Raw genomic sequence first — 22,854 nt, forward strand, 5'->3', positions numbered from 1 at the left:
TTTTATATTGCCGTAATTGATTCAGCTGATGTAATTTAGATATCGTTATGTGTTTTCATTATATTATGTTACCAATATAATCATCAATTAAAAGTATGACCACATATTCTATAATAACTATATTTGTATACATGTATTTGCTATTAAAATAAAGTTAATAATTTTTATAAACATTTATTTTATTACAATATAATATTATTACCATGCTTTTTCTTTACTTGGAATAGTTCGATCCGGGTTGTATAACAATATTAAGATAATAAATTAAAAATGATTAAAACATAATAGAATTATAAAAGTTTCAGTTTGAAATTAAATAATCTTATAATATAATAATCTACAATTGAGTTTTAATGTTAGAAACATGTTAAACACTGTTAAACTTACCTACTTCTTTCCACTCTTCTTTCCGCTTTAAAATATTAACTTCCTTTTTTGTTTTACATATACGAATTATGTACATTTGAAAAGTTTGATATGCTAATGGTGTAACAGCTTATATCAAATATCAAAAACAAACTGATTTACAACACATTTCCATCAACTACTTTAGAGGAATTCCCAATGTTAAAACACGCAGTAAGTCTACATATAACCATAAAAATATACTGAAATATAAATAAAGTATATTTAAAAAATATTGCAACATATCAATTAATGGTTATACACTCATAATAATTATAATCGGAAACAGTATCATTTAAAAGGTAATAATAATATCGATTATAAACGTTAATTATTATTAATAATAAGTATTTTTTATTATTAATTTTAACTTTTAAGTAAAATAGCTATAACATAGCTTTATTTTGTATTCCGAGCGATGCAATTTGAATCGGTTTTACAATGGTGTAAGTGTGTTTTTTCTTATGTACCCAAAGACAAAAATAGTTTTAAAGAAGAAAAATTCATTTTTTTAAAATATTGAATCAATTTTTCTTTTTTTTTAATTAGTAACCGATTTGTAATAATTTGTAACGGCAATATCAGAATTTTTAACCAAGTCTTCACCACTATATAAATGTTTACTCATAAGAGATGATCAGCTGAGAGCATCGAATTCAAAATTTTAATTTCAAACAAAACTAGATACCTTACTATGTAATTTGTCATTTTTTAATAATTTTAAATTAAAATGTTGTTTTAACACATTGAAGCTGCTGTATTTTCTTTATTCAATAAAGTAATATCTCTAATCAATTGCCTTGTTCGATTTATGAAATGGAGAGCTAAAAAATAAAATTTAATTTCTATAGATCTCTTTATTGGGTCTAACATCAATAGTATGAGTAAAAAATTAGCAGTTTTGTTTGTCGTGTTGGATAAAAATTGATGATTGTGTTTACTTTCTACCGCAGCAACGGCTAATTTATACAGATAATAATGAATCCGTAAAACATGTATTATTTAATATGATTGTATCACTACTTGGTTCGAATAAAGGTGTACCTATTATTGAACCATTTTTTTATTAACTGTGTTTCACATATGGTCCTCTTTCATTTAATTTAATATTCTCAAACCTGGATACTTAAGTATAATAATATAAAAGAAGGATTTTAACGAACGAGACTTTGGTTTCAATCATTGATTTTTCCAGTTTTCAACAGCAATTTCTTCTTCATGTAATTATTGTACTATCTTATTAAATTGAAAACTTTTTTAAAACAGTCCACATTTTCTTTAACATCAAAAATACATAATATAAATTATGAACTATGAACAACGATTTTCGTTATTTTATTGTAATTATAAAATGTTATTTGTATGGACTTCAAACTTTTCTTTCTATTACATAAGTTTATTATTATTTACTATTATAATAATATGCTAAGTATGCCATTATTAAAATATTATTAAAATTTACTGTATTACATTATTTCTATAAAAAAAAAAAATATATTAAATATTTTTAGAAAAATAGACCAACAAAATAATTACTTTTTTTATTATACTGTAATAGTTTATATAAAACTCTACATGTCTTATCTCAATTTTTGGATTATCTTATGGCTCTAAGTTTTGCAAGCAATAAATAACTTGAAATATAAACATATTCTAATACGTAAATTATAATATATTATATTATTTAATATTATAAGGGTTATACTTGCAATTTTTCAAACAATATGAACCGTTATGTACTTACCCACATGCACACATATAATATAATAATAATATGTATCTATATACATCTACAGTGTAGATTTAACACAATAATAGATGATTTAAAAGAGATTTGAATACATGGTAATTTATAACGCAATTACTTTTAGGTGACCAGTCCATTATCATACATGTTTGTGTCCATTTCAAGCCCAACTTATTGTACATTCGAATTTTTCACACATACACTATAACAGTTTTTAAAGGTAGTAAATATACTCGTGTTCATTTAAATATATTTTTAATTCAATTGTATATATTATATCGTGTAAATATTAAAATTTCATTAAAATGTACCTACCTAGTTATTTATTTAATATTTTTATAAATATGATGTTTTCGGTATCTAGTCACTTTATTAGTTTAATTAAGTTATTAATCTATATTTTATTGAGAATTTTATAATTCTCATTGTTGTATTGTACATTCTTAGTATACTATTAAATTGCTTTCTTGATATTATTTTTATTATTTTCATCTAGAACAAATTATATAATACTAACTACCCATATTAAAACCAAACTATTAAATTTGGATTATCAATAATTGTTTGATGTAGAAAGAGAAATCTAAAACATATATATTGAAATCAAAACCAGAGATATTTATTGTTCAAATATTAAGTATTAATTAATTTTGTATTCATTTAAGGAGTGTTATTATTCACATAAGCTTACATCAATATATGTTATCCCTTTGATATACCTACATGTTTAAATACATGTAAGGAACAATAATTAATTATGATATATGTTCCATGTTTGTGCAACAAAATTAGACAACGTTTATTTTACAACGTAACTACAAATATACATGTCAATGCCATACCTACACATAAAATTAAACCAATAACACAATATTATCATAAATTATTATAAATACTGTGATACTATTATATTATGAATACAGAATTATTCATGTAACGTGAAATCACTCGTTAGTGCAAAGTGTTGGATTTTTTGGAAATATTAAGTTACATGATTTTTAATATTATAATTAACTTTTATTTTATTCACCTTTATATTTATTAGTCGAACCACCACCAACTTTTGATTTTAAATGACAACGTTTAAAAATTAAAAACTAAATAAATAAAAAATATTTTTTATATTTTTAAGTAAAAGTTTTAATTTTTTCTTTATATGTTTCCAAAATACAACTTTTCAATACTTCTCAATATATGGTGGTTTTTTTGAGATATTTAGCTGCCGTTATAGTCGGTATCACGAAAATTAAGATTTTAATGCCCTAGAATAAAAAATATTATACTTTTAAAATTAATTCAAAAGTACAGAAAGCTTAAATTTTACCATTTTAAACGTATTGTAATATTAATTTTGCAAGGTACCTATCATGCAGTTTGCACATGGGTGATTTTGGTTATAATACTTTTCGTATACAAAAACCGCAAGAAACTATAGGTAATAAATTCAATATCGTTCGACCCCGATATTATACCATTTATAATATTAGTAAATACTGGATGCTACCTACAATAACTTATTGACATATTGTAATGAATTGGAAAACTTGTTTCATTTAATTCATACTGGTCACTAAATATCCCGCTATAATAATAAACGTATTAAGTAATTGAAACTGTGAAAATTAAAAAGTAGGTAGTATTAAATTAGATTATAGCTATTACATTTATTAAAATGAAATATTACTCTACTAAAAATATTAGGTATGCAAATATGTGATATGTAACAATGTTAATATAGTTTCTATAAAGTTATAAATTTAGTGAGACGAGTATTCAATGAATATTAACCAACTGATAATAATTATAGTACCTATATTATACATTTTATTTAAAATTATTATAGTTTTAATATTTTAAATTTGATCTCCAAAATTATGAATGTATTATTAATATTAGCCAATAAGATAACATAATAAAATAGTATTTTAAAATAATTATTTCACTAATAAAATTATCAATAAATTCTAATTATCGTTCATGCAACTACGCCCAATGTATTCTATCAGTGTACGCAGACCATATATAAAATATTTGTGTGATATTGGTAAATACTTAAGAAATAGGATAATTTGAAATTATTTTGAACTTACTAAAAGAATCGTCATTTAATAAAATTTAACTTCATCATATTATTGCATATGTGCAAATATACACCAGTTTTTTTTTTTTTTTTTATAAAAACAATTAAATTTTCTGTCTACTTGATTATAGTTTTCGACTTTGGTAAGAATTCAATTGTATGAGTAAAATATTAATTAAATATATCATATATATTTATCAACAATATTAAATGGATAACATGAATACAATCAATTATTTCAATTAAAACTACTATTCAGTGCCCATGACAAAATAAATAGGTATGTCATCAACAATACGATTTTTGGTTTACTGACACGTGCCACCCTACCCATACATAGACGTGGTTCACCTTATTTCATTGATTGTTAAATTTTAAGCCAAAATATATTAGCAAAATATTGTAAAAACTAAATTGATATGGAATTTGTTATTTTTATGATATTCTTACTAAGTTATAACCAAAAAATATTTTTAATATCACAAATATCTACTCTTCTAATGGCTAGTGTCTTAGCAAATTATATTTTTCATGATGTTTGTGAGAATGTGAAATAAATGAACATCTTGGGGTTAAAACCATTAACCTAAGCATGAATACTCAATAGTCTGAACTCTGCAGGATCCGTGGATTAAATAATAAACACACTTAGTACAAGCTTATCACAATCTACTAACTAATGATATCACTAAAAATAATCATAATATTATAATGATGGTGTTATGAAGACTGTTTTTAAATTTTTAACCACTAACTTAGATATTTGTTCACGGTTTTAACCATAAAATACAACTTCGTTATTACCAGTTAACACAATATTCCGTGGCCTTTCATCCGTGAAAATACACATTGATATTATCTGCAGAGATTAAATTAAACTTAAATTATTGGTAACTACCTACTAAGATATGAATGTATTTATAATTATGGTAGGTATAAAATACAATGGTTAATAATCGTTATCCTTTCGGCTGTAGTCAATTTACACCAAAGTTGACTCAAAATATTTACAACATGTGTAATTTGCATCATTTTTTTAAAATGCGTTTGTAATTTGCACCTAAATAAAGATATGTAATTTGCACCATCCTCAGGTAGTAAGAAATAGAAATTGTAATTTGCACCAAAATTAAAATCGATTATTTTTCGATAGTATTACAAACTTATAAGTTTTATATCCTAGTATAAATTTAGCTTAGTTTTTATTTATAAAATAGCTGAGCTTATACATATATTGTTGTAAGTTAATATAAAATTGTATTATTTTGAATATAAAAAGTTAGCCAATTAAAAAAAATATACGTAAAATTAAAAAAAAAACAAATGTATACAATATTGATTTTGATAAATAATCAATAATCCTAATATAACTTAAGCTTAGTTTATATTTATAAAATAGATGAGCTTATGCATATATTATAATTGTATACTAAGTTTATATAATATCGTATAATTTTGAATATAAAAAATGTTGGCAAAATTAAAAAAATTATATGTAATTACCAGATAAGGTGAAAAATCCCGAAAAATTATCATTGTTATTTTTGTCCATTTAGTCTCGACGTCTACGAAGATGCCGAGGAATAATCGAATATTTCAAAATCGAATACTCGATAATCGAACAAATAAATAATCATTTTGGTGGAAATTACAAATTCTATTTTCGACTACCTGCAGGGATGCAAATTATATATCTTTAATTTGGTGCAAATTACAAACTCCCATCTTTTCAGATATCAACGCTATCGAATTGTGTTACCTACAGCCTATCGAATTTGTTACCTATCTACTTATAAATCTCGATGTCTACAAACGAGAAATACTTACTACATAATCTGAATAACCAGTGACTCTATTACCTAAAATCTATGGTGTAAACTACGTTATGGAATAAAATGGACACAAAATGGCTTACTGTCTTGATTTTAGAGTGTAATCTCTTTTTTCCCTTGGGTATAAAAATCATGATTAATTATTACAGAACTCACTATAACACATAAACACCATCTGAAACCATCCAACTTTTAAAAGTTATATGTTGTCAACGGATTAACGAAAAATTAAATTTTAAATGTTAAAATTCATAATCGAAAAAAATTCTTATTAATTTATGAAATTTATCGTATAGGTTACGATTTAAAAATTGATAGATGTTGCCCAATAAATATGCCTAAGAGTGAAAAAATAAAATTTTCAAACAATTCTAAAAAAGCATGTATCAAAGATGTTAAAAAAAAAAAAAATGTAAGTATTCACTATTTTAAAAAGTAATGAGTGTCTTACGTTAAATTAATCACCCGCTGTATATGTGTATTCTGTATAATATGTTACAGATATTACAGAAAATGCATAATTGCATTATTATACAAAATGAATAATATTATTCGAAACGTTTTCTATAATATATGAAATTACTATTTATCTTACAATTATTTCTATTCGATTTTCAATTTTAATTAATGAGTTATTTAATAAGATATAAATAAATTATATTAAAAATTTCAAAACATCTTCATAAATTGAAAAAAAGATTTTTAGAAAGTACTGTATAATATACAACAAATTTATAAACCAATATTAAATATTAAATACATTTACATTAAATTAAGTTGTTAAATTATCGACGATAAAATAACATTGCGGTATATTAGTGCGATATAGATTAACTGCACATCGCACTGTTGTCAAATTAATATTCGACTGTGAGGGTAACAATGTAAATACCTATGTAAAATAATATTGAGTTTATGTTCAATGATGTTACATGTATCATTTGTTCAAAAATTACTTAAAACAGAAAAATAGGTTAAAATAGGTCAAGAAATCGAAAGAATCAATTTTTTTTTAAATATTAAATATATGTTTAACATGCATATGAAAATCAATGAAATATGTACTTTTTCCCTAAAACCAACGAAATACCTACTATGTATTTTAAATTTAAAATGTTTAAACCTACTATTGTATAATTCGAATTTCTAGTTTGGCCTGTTTTAAATCAAGAACATATAGAATACAATAAGCAACTTTTAAAATTTCCGTACCCTACATATTATGTAGTGCACAGGGAAAGCCGACAGAACCAACGGCGTTCAGACAGGGGGAAGGGAATAATATATCTCAAAAAAACTAGCTAATTTTCGTAAAACATTTCATTTTTTCTATTAATGGTATAATGTATAACGACTATAACATATACTATTATATAATAAAAAAAGTCATGAGGGGGTTCTATCCCCCATATCCTCCCGTGCTAACACCTATGAATAGAAGACACCTGTTTTTTTTTTTTTATTATTATCAACTTAAACTGTTAATGTAATAAAGATTCCTAATACACTCGATAACAGTTCTCATGTACCTATTAAGTTTTATTATCTTAAAAATAACTAAATATAAATTGTTCGTTTGTTATTTTACTCTGTAGGTTACAAAAATCTTCTACCCGTAAATCCGTGTCATTGTGTTCAACTATATAAACATGTTTACAGAGAGACACAAAGTAGTACCAGCCTGCCCTGAGTACACATTACGCACGCGTATGCCCATAACCATACCACAATAAAAACATATTATGCGTATTTAAAACGGTGAATCGTTTTAACATTATAAACGAAGTGTAAATCTACTTGCTGGATGACTGAATATCAAAATGTATAATGGAAGTAATCCGTACCGCAACAAATACTAATAAAATACAAAATAATTCTTTTTTTAAAATCTTTTATCAAATATGTTTATAATATACTATATTATAAAATCATGTTTTCTTTGATTTTTAGTTAAACTCAAAAAATAAAGCTCGAAAAATAACTTCATGGTTTTCATAGACCGCTAAATCTCAGTCGCTCGTTTCATAAAATTCCCGGGTCATAAGAGATAATTTTGACGTTGCTCGCCTATATAATATGTTAGGCATTCTATATACGTTGGCCGGACTCTTAAAATATGTAAAATACCCAGCTATTGACTTTGCAGTACAAATATAATATGTATTTATAAATAAATGAATCGATTATGTGTAACAAGTAAAAGAATCGAACACGCCACCTCACTGTAAATAGACGCGTGTTGTTAAGTCGTGTGATGAAGTATTATACAGTATACTAATATATAACATAATTTAGATACTTACGACTATTATAACAACACGTGAAAAAAATGACCCTTATTAATATTAGTATTTTAAAAATTATAATAGGAGAATAACTTTCTTTATGTTTAATTGTAATACTTTATATCATTATTGATTTATTTAAATTCGAATTTTTATTTTCTATAATACCTATATTGATTTTTCAAAAACACTATTAAACCTTTATAAATTATAAATAAACCCTTTCAATCAATAAAGGATTGTTTGTTTTATTATTTTAATAAAAAAAAAAATCTATCGGGTGTTTTACAGCAGCTTACGTTATACATACAACACATAATGCATTATATTTTAGCCTACTTATTACCTATACCTATATTTTTTATTAACGTTAATGTTATTAATGTTCTCATTTAATTTGTATTTTTAATTTTTGTTTTCCTATGAAAGAACAATTAGTTATAGATAATAATATTATAAATATAATTTGTCAGTTATATCGTAATAATTACATTTTACAATAATTATACAAACAAATAAATTAAGTCCTAAACTTCAACAAGTAATAATAGGTACGTATTAACGTATTAATATTTCATTCGAACAATAAACACATTGTTTGAACATTGTTTCTAATAAATCATCAACACTTATAATAATTAAATGGAAAAGTGGATAATGTCATACTGACAGCGGAGACAGCCAAACAATTATCATACATTACCTACCTATGCAAATAAAGATAATTATAACCTAAGATATATAAAATTCTCAGAAGTTTCTTAATTTTTTAAAAAGCAAAAGTGTACAATCATATCTATCGAAACAAAATGTTTGATAAGTGAGTAGTTCGTTATAATATTAATTTATTTATATATTTAAAAATAAATATTTATTTTTTTCTATTATAGGTGAGCACTAGGCTTGGAGTTTAACGAGTTAAATAATAAGCATTATATTTTGCCGGTTAGTTATAAAGAGTTTATTGGTGCAATATTAAATTAGAAATATTATCACGTTTTTAAATTAATGATTCAAAGAAAAGTAATTTTCAAACTTTTTTTTAAAAAAAAAAACTATTTATCTTCCAGTAAAAATTGTAGATTTTATTTATTTATACGCTACACCCGTACTTTTTGTCTCCGTCTTAAGAGTGAATAACATAGAAAATCTGCGCTCAATATTTTACGTTTAGCTTCGTTAACTTTAATACTAGAGTAAATTGACTTATTATGAAACATAATGATAAGAATACTTTATTTATACATATTTATATGCTGGTTTTTTTACGGTAATTAATTTTTTTAGTGAACTTTGCTTATATAAAAAAAGCGCAATTTAAAAAATGTTGGAATTATCGTAAAAAACCAACGTACGAACACTTTAAATATCTTTACCATTAAGCTTTATAATAGGTTAATTCACTCTAATATTAAAGCTAACGAAGATAACGTGAACCGCGGAATATAAATTTACTATGTTTTGAACTAATAAGATGGAGACATTATAAATGAGGGTTAAACCTCTTACTATATTTACGGATCATAAAAAAAAACGGTGTCATCATAAAACCACTAATTTGGTGAGTTATAGTAGATGCACCTGGCTTGACTTCTCCAGCTTATTTTGATCTTAGTTATAAAACATAAAACAACAGTGACTTAAGCGGCATTAAGGAATAATTTTTTTAATAAGCTTTTGAATATTTTGATCACAGATTTACAAATTATTTCATAAATAAAAACCCATAAAAATGTCAATTTGTATAGCTAAGGCTTAAGTATTTATAACATGGTTTATCACAAGTATTGGTACTTGTCTGCAAATAGAGTACTATATTAAAGTATATGAAAAATAAATACTTATGAAAGTATTAAGTACATTTAAATTAAAACTTTTTTTATTTTAAATCGAATATCAATCGAAAAAAAATTCATGATTTGATTGTATTTATAGTCATTAAAAATAATATTTAAATCATTTAAAATATTTAAACCGTTATAAGAATATTGCTGCACATTACTATACAGAATGAATTTTTTTCAAAATATTATCATTCATTCTAACTAATTTTTTCATACCGTTCTACAATACATACAGGAATTGACTTTGAGATTAATAACAGTAATAAATGGTATAATATTTGCCATTTTTGCTGTCAAAATTTAGCTCAATCAATCTTATTACAAATAAAAATGAACCATAAATTAAAATATTTTGACTTACGAAAATTATACACTACTCTATGCGTCTAACATATAGTAACAGAAAAAATACTAATTTTAAGTCAATAAATTCCAAGCGACTGTAAACAGAATAATAGCTAAATAACCTAGTAATCACGTCAATATGCGAAAGGCGAAAGAACGTATGTACAAGTACGGAAAAAAAGTGATTCGTTGTTAATCACCAATCGGTGTACTTATTATTTACCAAGGGAAACGAAAATACGCTTGACCATGACGGCGACGTTTCGTCGATTTGGGATTAAAAGCATTGAAATGAACGAGTCCGTTTGTAGCCGACGAACACATGACGTGCGTGTACGAGAAAGACGGTTCCAATGTGATGCCATTAGCTCTAAACAGTTCTCCGATAAAAGAAACGATCTGACCATATTACACCGACTGACGCTCACGGGGGGGGGGGGCGTGTTCTTACGGTAGTAATGATAAGTCGTTCAACCAAAGCTGAAGCTCTCTGATGATACACAGTTAGGCGTGTGCAAGCAGGCTAGAAATCGTATTCGTGTGACATGACGTGCGATAAATCTTTCACCCAAAACACGATGGTTTTTGGGTACGTCGGTGTGGATGAAAATGTACAAAATCCTCCTAAATCTACCGTAAATTTAGGTTATCATATTATATTGTTGTTCGCTAGTGCGTCGTTTATTTGTGTCGTTGTGAATTTGTAGTTTCTCAAAAATACATTTTGTTCGGGCTTCTAATGACTGTAATGAAAACATCGTTTGTTTTTTTTTTAATTTACAATTGAACGCCATTTGTATTGTACGCTTGAAAGATATTTTCTATATTTGTGATTTAGATTCTGAACACAGAGTGATGAATGTATTAATTCTACAATGATATTTGTTTTTTTATTTGTTTTTGTGTCCGTGTACAGCATAATTAGTCGAAATAATGCTTGAATTTCAAACTTCGGGGGTGATTTCCGATGAAAAAATGAATATCCTTGATTAAAACAAAAAAAACAAAATTAAAAATCTGATGATGTGATGATGGCATTTAAGAAAGTAATTGGTACAAAACTGTAAAAAAAAAATAGTTTTGTCACAAAATGAGTCGGACTCGCACACAAAGTAAAAATTCCCGTTTTTCCGTCACTTTTTTTTTGTTTTTATCGATTTTTTTGAAAACTGTTGGAAAATATTTACTTTTTACCACTATAATGCACCAAGAATATTCACTTTGCCATCGGAAACTACCCCCAAAGTTTGAAATTGAAGCATTATGTCGACTAGTTATGCTGTACACAGACATAAAAAAAATAAAATACACATCATTATAAAATGAATTTGGTTCAGAATTTAAAATTGAAAAATACAATTCCTATTTCAGGAAAAAATAATTTATGTTTTTTTTTTTTTTGATAAATAAATATTACATATTTCGATGATTTTTTTCCACAATTATTAACGGTATTTATGTTGGATCTTTTTTATTAATTACAATTTTTCGAAGAAAATTGCACAATAATTGTGGGGAAAGCTACTTCATGCATTTTTCATGTAAATAAGTTTACATGACATTCGTTTTTTTTTGTTTTATAAACACTGTAAATAATTTGCAATTTTCACAAAATGTTTATATTAGAATTATCTATGTACAGTTAAATTTTCAACATATTTTGACCTTTTTTGAGTTATTTATTTATAATACAGACAACTGAAATTATTAGTTTTTCTAAGTATTTTATTTTTTTTATTAATTGGTTTTAAGATAAATTATAAAACAATAAATGAGTATTAACACAATATTATAGATCATGCTTAGGTATATCATATGTACTATACTACTATGTAAGTATTCAAACGTGTTAACCTTTGGGTCAATGTGCCCAAACGTTTCCCACCCATTGTTACTAATGAAGGTTATTGCAGATTTTGTCTAAGGGTGGTCACTCTCAAATGCGTTCGTTATTAAATATAGAATATAACTCTATAATCAATGCTTGTACTTACTTATTAATTGAATTAACATTTTATAAATCTGTATTAATTATGTTCAATAAGCAAAATTGATGTGATAAGAAATCAATAGCATGATGAGGGAATAACTCAACGGCCATCAATAGGTAATATAATTTTAAATTTAAGTTTTAAAGCATGTAGATTAACTAAAAATTCTTATTAAAATTCTTATTTCAATCTTATATGAGCCCTGAGGCCCCCCAAACCCTAAATCCGGCCCTGACAATAACATAAACATTTTGGGGAAAGGGTGCATCACAGTATAAAATATATAATTTGATTGTGGGGTTCAAATCGTATAAATAAATAATTAAGTAGAAATTTTAATTAAAAATATTCAATGTTAATGCTTAATTATGATGTCCTACGTATTCTGCAAAACATACGCTTGAAGATGATTCATTAGTAATCGTTATTGACATTTGACAACAGTTCTGACGAGGACACGTCATACAATATTATACAATCGATATTAATTGTATTGGTTTTATTGATATTCTGACAAATGACCAAACGGGCAAGATGAACGAACTAAGCAAATTTACTTATATACTCTTATATTTACTCTTTGAGTTAATACATATTTATTATTTTACTATTAAATTGTTATTGTTTTTTTTTTATTCTGCTGTGTAGTCAAGCAACCAAACAATTATTATTATTATTATTATTATTATTATTATTGTTATTATTTACGCAGTAAATATCATTGACCTTTAATGGTACGTACAAAATCAGGATATTATACAGAATAAAAATTTTCTAGTAGTATTAAAAGAAAATCGAGAAAAACAAAACAAAAGTGACGGAAAAACAAAAATTTTTACGCAAAACCAGTTTTCGACCAAATCGATTTTTTTACATAATTGTTACTCAAAAACTAATCCATGTAAGTATTTGAAATTTTCAAAAAATGTTTATATTAGCATTATCTATATACAGTTAAATTTTCAAAATATTTTGCCTTATTGAGTTATTTATAGACAACTTAAATTTTCTATTTTTCTAAGTACTTATTTTTTTTTAAGTTAGAAAAAAATTTACTGTGTCCAAAAAAACTTGAAAATTTGATACAAGGTTTCTTTTAAATTGTGCTTGATTTTTTTAAAAAAAAAATCAAAAATTGTTGTTCACAATTTTTTTTTATAAGCTATTATAGATAATATAATTAATATTATATCAAAATCGCAAAAATTTGCAAGTTATTTTGTAGTTGAATATTCATAAAAAAATTGTATTTTAAACTAAGGTTAAAAATGTAATACTACTTTTTCCATAAGTTTTCCTTCAAAGGGCTATAGAGAAAACTCGAAACGTCATTATAAGAAAAATTGTATATGCATTTGAATTTTAAATTTTTACGAAATTGGGTAACGATAACGATTTATCCTGATACGATATTTGTTATTTTTCAAAAAGAATACCTAAGACGTAGGTACTTAAAAATTTTACCAGTTATTTAAATTAACATTCTCTTCGCAAAATTTAATTTTTTAAATACTTCGCTTAATGCAATGCTATTTAAAGGCATTTGAAATATTTGTTTTTGCTTAGTTTTTTTTATACACAAATATCGATAAAAATTATTTGGTTGAGTCAAAATACTTGAAAATTTAATACAAAGTCCCTCATAAGTTAGTCTTATAGTAATTTAAAAATTATAAGAATACATAGGCACATTCTTTTTTTTTATTATTATTAGAATTTTAAGTTCAAATATTGCAAAAAATTCCTCAAAATCATAAATATTCGCAAAATATTTTATAGTTAAAATTTATAAAAAAAAATTTTGTATAAGTAGCTATAATTTCCATAAATTTGGCTAATAAGGAGCTTTTTAGAGCTTTAAATTCTATTTCCGGTCTGTAATTTGTGTACAGTCGTCATCAATAGATGTTCAACAAAAATTAGCAAAGTCCGACAATTAAAATTCTAAACATTTAATTATTCCAAATTGTATTTTTGTTCTTTTTTCTTTTATTAGATATTATCAAATGTTTGAATAAATATACTATAAATAATAATTAAACACTTATCACATTTAAATAGGTAGGTACTAGAACTCACTATTTATATAAATACCTATAACCGTGTTTCAATTGTATATTATACAGTAATATGTATTGTTGGCGGTAGTGGTACTCTCAATACTAATTCCCAATTAGTATTAACACCCGTTCAATAATATCCAACTGTGTTAATTATTCTTAAAATCCATTATACATTGTTCGTTTAATAATATATTATAAAATATGTTTATTTAAGTTAATTCACAATTTATCAATGTATTTACCATCAGTGATTATAAATTTTATTGAGAATAAACATTATGCATAACATAACGGATGATATATTATTGCAGTTAACGTTATATAAAATAGGTAAGTATTAAAAAAGTTTTATGTTTGCATAAACATTAGTTCTTAACAGTTCGATCATCTTTAAGTTCTTTAGATAACACAGTTGATTACCTGTTTAAATAATTTAGTATATTTATGTATAAATAAATATAAACTTGTGGATATTTGCAATATAATATTTAAAAAATAAGTTTATAATTATAATATTATTTTTGTATTTATATTATGATGATAAATATTATTTGATTATGATTTTTCACTCCGCCCAATAAAAGTAATTTTGTAAGACCTTAATCAAGTCAACGTTCAAATCAGGAAATTCAAAGAATATTATACTACTAAAGTACACTTTTATCACTGTTTTTATTGTTTTTCAATATTTTTATTATTTTACACAACACCTATAATATACCTATATACATACGCTATATCAGCTTTATATTATGCATATATAATACAAACACAGTAAGATTAACTTTTGATCAATATATTCACACTCATCAGACATTACAGCTTATTGCCAATACACATCTTGTATGAACAACAGTTCACTATACATATATATATTATAGACATCATTATAGCAATAATACCGTTCATATTTCATAGTAGATTCTCGATTCCGCACGACAATGATGCAGCCACCTACTTTTGTAAAACATAAATTTACATACTTTATAAGTATATTTGTTTATATTTACTTAGCAGGCACTCATATGTAATAATAACTGAAATAGAGAACTATTTAGATTAGAATGTATTTCAAATTTCACCTACCATATGGGCCCGCGTCACGGTATTACATATGCAGGAACTCACAAGTAACTCTCTGGATATCTTATATTTATCCGCTGTCCACTAACTATAGTGTGATAAAACTACCTATAAAATTGATAGTTTTAATTTTTAAAAAGTGAAAGTGAAGTAAAAATTAATTATTATTATATTATAATATAAATACCTAACTTATAGAGATTATTAAAAATTTGGTCCCAACAAATTATTGTCTTATGCTTTTAGTTTAAAGTATATGTCATTTACAGCGATTTTTATTTAAATGTTTTATTTTGGAAATTAAAACTTCACTTAAAAACTTTTTAAATAAATAAAGTAAAATAAAAATAAAATTTTACGGTAAACGTACCTGCGATTCTTGGGACCATTTTTGGAATGTCAAGATTTATTTGTTATTTTCAACCCGCTCGCACAATGATTATTATTGTATATTACCTTTTTTATATTTAATATTACAATTTTATGACTTATTTTTTATGACTTGAATATATATATTTTAAGGAGCTATAAATTATGAAAAATAAGGTATGAAGATAAACACAAAATAATAAAATGTATCTACAATAAATTATATTACATATTTCTATTAAAAATTATCTTTTATCGTTTTAAATGTTGATCATTTTATATTTCACGATGTCTAATATTTTTTCGTTATATAATTTTTATAACTGTCTGTTGAAGATAATTTAACTATCGAAAAATTCACGGATTAACAATCAAGATAGGTTGTTTACGTAGTTAGAAATAATTTATAACCATATATACACGTACAATTGTGAAAACATATTAGAAAAAATTCATGCTTTTGTAGCATCCATTGGAAAAAACATTTCATTTAACTATATACACACAACGATATTTTTTCATAGTGGTGAAAACTAACCATTTTTTATACAATTTTCTCAAAGAAGCTGTCATTCAAAAGTCATATCATATAATATTTGATATAGCACACGCCAAAGGAAAAAAGGTTTTGACTTTTCAGTATATTGTATATAACTATTTTGGAAAAGTAACAAAAAAAGATGTACGGTCTTTAAGTATATTTAATATATTTAATTTTTCAATTTAAATACATTTTAAATATTTAATTTTAATTGCATAGTCAAAAGCAGAGTGTTTTTTTAAAAATTAAATATATAAATATTAAATAAATAGTTTTTATTCCACCAATTAATTACACAGTTTAAAAATACTTTTAGTAATTTTTGAAATCATTTCATTTAAAAAAATATATATATATGGTGGGCAACTTTTTCTATTTTATAGATAATAATATGCTTTCAAACAAAACATCTAACCAAGGATATTCAACTTATAATATCATCTTTTCAATCAAATATATTCGATACTCTAACAATTAGCTTATCTTAAGATAGTTAAAATTAATCACATTATATACAAAGAATATTTGATTAAATTTATTATAAGCCGATGTTTAAAAGAGAAGATTCGTGACCGAATTTTTATTTTGCCGGGGAGACAAAAACTCGTTTTAACCTGATTGTTTTTGACTTAATTATTATCACAAACTCACATTTTTTTATTAAAATTATAATTTAACTGTTATTGATATACATGGTTATGGTAGTGTCATCAATTTATGATACAGAAAATAAACTATATAACTTTTATATATAAACCGAAAATAGACTTGAACCTTTTTTCTTAAAAATAATCCTATTTATCTAATCCTATCTAGTATGTTACATCAGTTACTTATTCTATAATATATTTGGCCCCCAAGTGGCCAAGTATAGTTATTATTTCTACCAATTATGTCATAATAAGTGGTGTAATTTAATAAATGTAACTTAACATTTTACCAAATTAAAGTCATATCATATATTTTTTAGTAACTCAACACGACGTGGCTTCAAATAATAATATATATTTATCAGTAAAACACAATTTTACGTAAACACTTAGTGAAAGCACACACTTAATACAATTAAACTTTCTGAAATCAATTTTAAACGATAATAATATAATATAGTCAAACACGTGCCATATAGCATACGATATTTCCTTGACGTCTTTGACTATATCACTGCTGTGTCAAAACGTTTATGCACTGATGGGTGAAAGGAGAGGTACCTTTCAAAAAAACCTTATACACAAATAACACTCCACACATATCTCTATATGATATTATAGAATGAATTTTGAATGTTCACTCAACTCGTTACATTTTTAGCATCTCGATACAAAACAAATAGTCCATTTTTTGACCCTATAACTATATACATAACGTGTTCCCGGGTACGTAAAAAAAAAACAATCATTTAAAGTAATTTTGACTATTTTTGTGATAATTCAATACAACGTGTCTTTATATAGAACGACGGGTTGGTTTTTTTTAAACTTTAAATTAAGGTTGGGTTAGTGTTTATATTATACAATACATTACAAAATATATAACATTAAACTTGATGTCTGGTGAAAAATTAAAACTTTATTAAGCCAACGATCAGTCAAATCGGCAGTTTAACTCGGCCACTCCATCATATTATATTATGAGTACCGCAGTACCTATTACCTAACCTAATATAGTAATATCATTATTAACTATATAGATACATATATTATATTGTATATAATATATATTCATCACGTGTATATAACTAATACAACTGTTGTCGTATCGACATAAATGCATTCGAATGAAGACATATAATATGTACACACAATATAGGTATCTTAAAATTACTATAATTAAAAATATTAAATATTACCTATCATAATATTGATTATTGTGTTGTATTATATTAATTTAACCATGATTGGTAAATTAAATACATTTTCGTGTTTTGTAAAAATTATGATTGTATACCTTAAACCTGCAACAAAACATACGATATGTTATTAATTTGGAATTTCTATTAGATATAAGTGTCTACCGTTGTTGGGTGAACATTTACTCTTACCGAAAACTAGCAGATATTGAATTAAAAATCATGTAAACAGGAGAGTTCAAATAGAAAAATTGAGAAGAATTGAAGAATGAAATTTACTAATATATATCTTGACATAAAATATTTTTTATTATATTATTTTTAGTGATTATCCAATATCGATTCTTTAAAACGCAATATTGTAAATTAATATTCGTTTTTATGCTTCATTTAGAATCAGAACATGTATAAAAAAAACATTATTTAAATAGCCTAAAGTTAAGGAATATTTGAAATAATTGATTTCATAGCATCGTTGACTACTCATTCTAAAATAATAAATACACACATTTCATAATAATTGAATTTTAATAACCTCTTGAGTTACTTTATATAGAATAAATAGCCAAAATTGGCCATTTGATTGCTCTAATACAGAGCTTGATTGATATTGGTAAGGAATTAAGTCATAATCTTATTTTTATAAGCTATTTTAATGCTTTACATAAATAAATATATTTCTATCAAAAAAATAAATAAATGATTAGCAGCAAAAAATTAAAAAAAGAAAAATATTTCATTATTTGTTAACATCGTAAAATATTTGATGCACTATTTGTATGGATTTAATAATACCCTGCGATGTATTATTAATTAAATATTAACCACTTGGTTATCAGTATTAAAACTAAAATTATAAAAAAAAACATATATTCATAATTCACAAATGAATTCAATATTAAACTTAAATGTATTTTATGAACATATAATTATAGTAGCATATTATAATATACATAATAAATTATGGTAATTATGAGTACCCTATAATAGTGAGTATTGATGTGTTCATGGTGCATATTTTAGATGCACAGTACAATTTATGTTTTCATCGTGTTATAATTTTAGATGCATATTATAAAATAATATATTTGTGGAGTTTATGAACATTTTATTTATTGTGATTAAACGTCAGAATTAAAAATATTTTTAGATACCATCAACTCAATTAACAAAAATTATATGTTAGATAATCATACTTTAGTCTTAATAATCATGGATTTTATTCCGTGCTAAAATTATTTAGTGTAACACCAGTTACAAGTTGTACTTGCGAACGAGTATTTTCAAAGATTAATTATAGTAAAAAAAAAAATAGATAGAAGACATAAGAAGAGTACAATACGCCAACATCGATTGAATGATCTATTATTCATTTTTACTTAACCAGAACTAACATCTAGTGTTGATATTATTTTCAATGTAAATAACGAATTTAAAGCTACGGAAAATAGGAAAATTCATTATTTATAATATTTCTTTTATTATAATATAATAAAACAATAATAAATTTATGTAGGTATATTATGAAAATTAGATAATATACGCATTTCAATGTGTATATTTAATTTTTAAATAGTAAACCAAAATCTTTTTTTAATTCATATATAGTATATATATTATTTATTTATTTGTATTGTCTATAAATTATTTGAATTTATTTCATTTGATTTTAAAAAAATTTGAAATTTATTTTTAAAATTCAAAAACATATTGACACATACAGGTACAACATATTAACGTTGTATTTATATTAAGCATGATTCTGTGACCTGTGTATTATACTTATAGATATTGACAGTTTTAATTTATAAACAGAAAAATTATTTATGAGAAATTCAGGGACACTCTCTAAGTAATTATTACCAGGTTTGACCAAATATTTAAGTTTGCGTACGCCCATGGAAATGAAATAATAAAGCGAGTTAATTTAATATTTTAGTAGGCTTAGTCACCACGCTAAAGTTTCCTTTAACAGTTTTAGAAATAGTTTTTTTTTTTTTTAAACATATTATTTTCAATTTCAGTCAAAATGACTTTAAAAAGTCTTACTGTATCATTTATTTATATATTGTCGCTGTTCAATCACTACTGTACGCCTGAAACTACATTTACAAAGAGTCTTTCAATAATGAAAAAGTATGGATAATAGTAATAAATAAATAAATAAAAAAACCCGAAAAAAATCAATAAGAAAGAACCCAAAATAGGTTTATCTATGCTTAAACTTCAACACGAGCCTTCTTTAACTGTACGTACATATTTTCACTAAATAAAAATAATATATTTAATTACAATAACCTTTGAAGAATCTAAAATTTTCCATAACTACTTACATTATAGTTTCAATGAATGACTAAACACATATTAAAATGACACGAGTTAAGCAGATACAATAGTTTAATCGTAACGCTCTTTGAGTTCCGACGAATAATTGTAGTCAATATCATGTCATATTGATTTTTCGCAGCCATTATGAATCAGCACATGAATCCAACTACTCGTGATTATCTAAAAAATATCTTCAAGACTTTCAAAGGTCTTATTTTTAGCACTAAGTCAAAATTATTTATGCCGTTTTTTTTTTATTATTATTATTATGGTAACTTAAATACATAATAATGAACAAAAATGTATTGATTACGACAATGTGTCCTCGGTATCAATAGATTAGGCCAAAGTGTTTGTCTTTGAAATTTGAACGAGTCAGCTGGTAAAATTAGCAAAATTAATTATCATACAAATCAATCATAAATTGTTGGCAAGTGTAAAAATAGAACCATACAAATTAAAAAAATTAACAGAACTATATATATATATATATATAATTATATTTATATCCAGTTATAATTTATAATGAATGTTAATATGATATAATAAAATAAATAGAAAAGTTTTTTTGAAAATATAGTTTTTTTTTTAAATTTTTAAATAATTGTTTTTGGTTTATTAGTATGTGAAAAAAGTATAAAACGTATGCCCAAATAATAAACTAACAAAAAAAAAAAAAAACAACGTATATCTATTTTACAAAAATTGGTTTATTAATTATCATCATAATATTAACAGTTAAATAATCATTTACTAAATGAAATAAAATTAATAACAAATAATAAATATATTTAATATAGTATTTATGTAGTCTTAACACATTTAAAGATAATAAATGAACCAGATTGAATTTGGTAGTAGGTAATAAAATTTTTAAGACTATTAACAAAATGAGCATTTATTTACTTGACTGTAAAGTATTAATGAGAGACCGTCCTTAAAATTTCAGAAACGTTTTCAAGAAAGAGTACAAAATAAAACGAAAAAAACTTAAAGTACAACATTCAATAATTTTTTAAGTAAAAGTTCAAAACCTATGTTTAAAAAAATTTTATTTACAGACAAAATTAGGTAATAAAATAATCGAATTAATAATATTTTATTTTAATCATTTGTATAGTGTATATTGGTTCTCTCAGGCTTTATACTCTACATAGTACACTTGGTCGTATTGTAATAATTTTTTTAATGAGTTAACAATATGGTTGATGTGAAATTAAAAAAAAAAAAATCAATTAAATCAATTAATCTTATCTATTTTCATTTGAAACAATAGAATAATTTTGTGAAGACATTATAATGATTGCCGAGTAATATTAATTTTTTTTTATTATTTTTTTAAAATTGCAAAAGATTCTGTACTATTTCATACATATGGTATTTTGATCTGTGTTTTCTCCGTGGTTTTAATGGTCACCGGTTAAAATATTTCCAGTTAAAGTATCTCTGAAATATATATGTATATATATATTTACACGTACTATTATTGTTATTATTTAGTTAATTATATAATAATTAATTCGGTGTAAATTCTTGTATATATTTGTGTGTAAATATTAAAATGTTTAAAACAAGAAAAAAACAATATTACAATATCGTAGTAAACCCAATATCTACTTTTTACTCGCACGCTTAATATAAAAGGGCAAAAGGCAGAAAAACATGTTATTTCCGTTGAATAGCACATTTTACAATACACAGTAGAAACACCGTGCAAGATTTCCATAATGGGCATATTATTATTAATGAGATCACGTCATTTTTCTACACAGGTGCGTTGCATTTTTATTAATAACACTACAATACGTCATTTCGAGGACTCGTATCAATACGAGTAGAAGACTTGGTATTAATCAGAGAGTAGTCACAGTTCTAGACTGACTATTTACCTCAGTTGTAAGAATATTGTTCGTCGTGAACATCATAACAGCCACTTCGCCGCGAGTGCTTAGTCATTTCAACTTTTATAAAATTAGTGAGCTGTATCAATGTGTTCTATTGTTTTACGAATAAATAAATTCATTGTTAGTATTTGTGTTTAAAAATACAAGTGTTCGATTTATTAATTACCTAACTTTCTCATGACCATCTG

The 22,854-nt window shown here is 24.3% G+C and overlaps 1 long non-coding RNA gene across 1 annotated transcript; it reads left to right on the forward strand.

Annotated features, from left to right (window-relative positions):
• LOC126552129 (uncharacterized) lies at window positions 1-7,923 on the forward strand. Its single transcript, XR_007605971.1, has 4 exons — window positions 1-93; window positions 472-579; window positions 6,361-6,476; window positions 7,660-7,923. It is a non-coding gene; the product is annotated as an uncharacterized LOC126552129 (long non-coding RNA).
• The last annotated feature ends 14,931 nt before the right edge of the window (window positions 7,924-22,854 follow it).

This window comes from Aphis gossypii, chromosome X, assembly GCF_020184175.1.
Source record: "Aphis gossypii isolate Hap1 chromosome X, ASM2018417v2, whole genome shotgun sequence".
Lineage (NCBI taxonomy): Eukaryota > Metazoa > Arthropoda > Insecta > Hemiptera > Aphididae > Aphis > Aphis gossypii.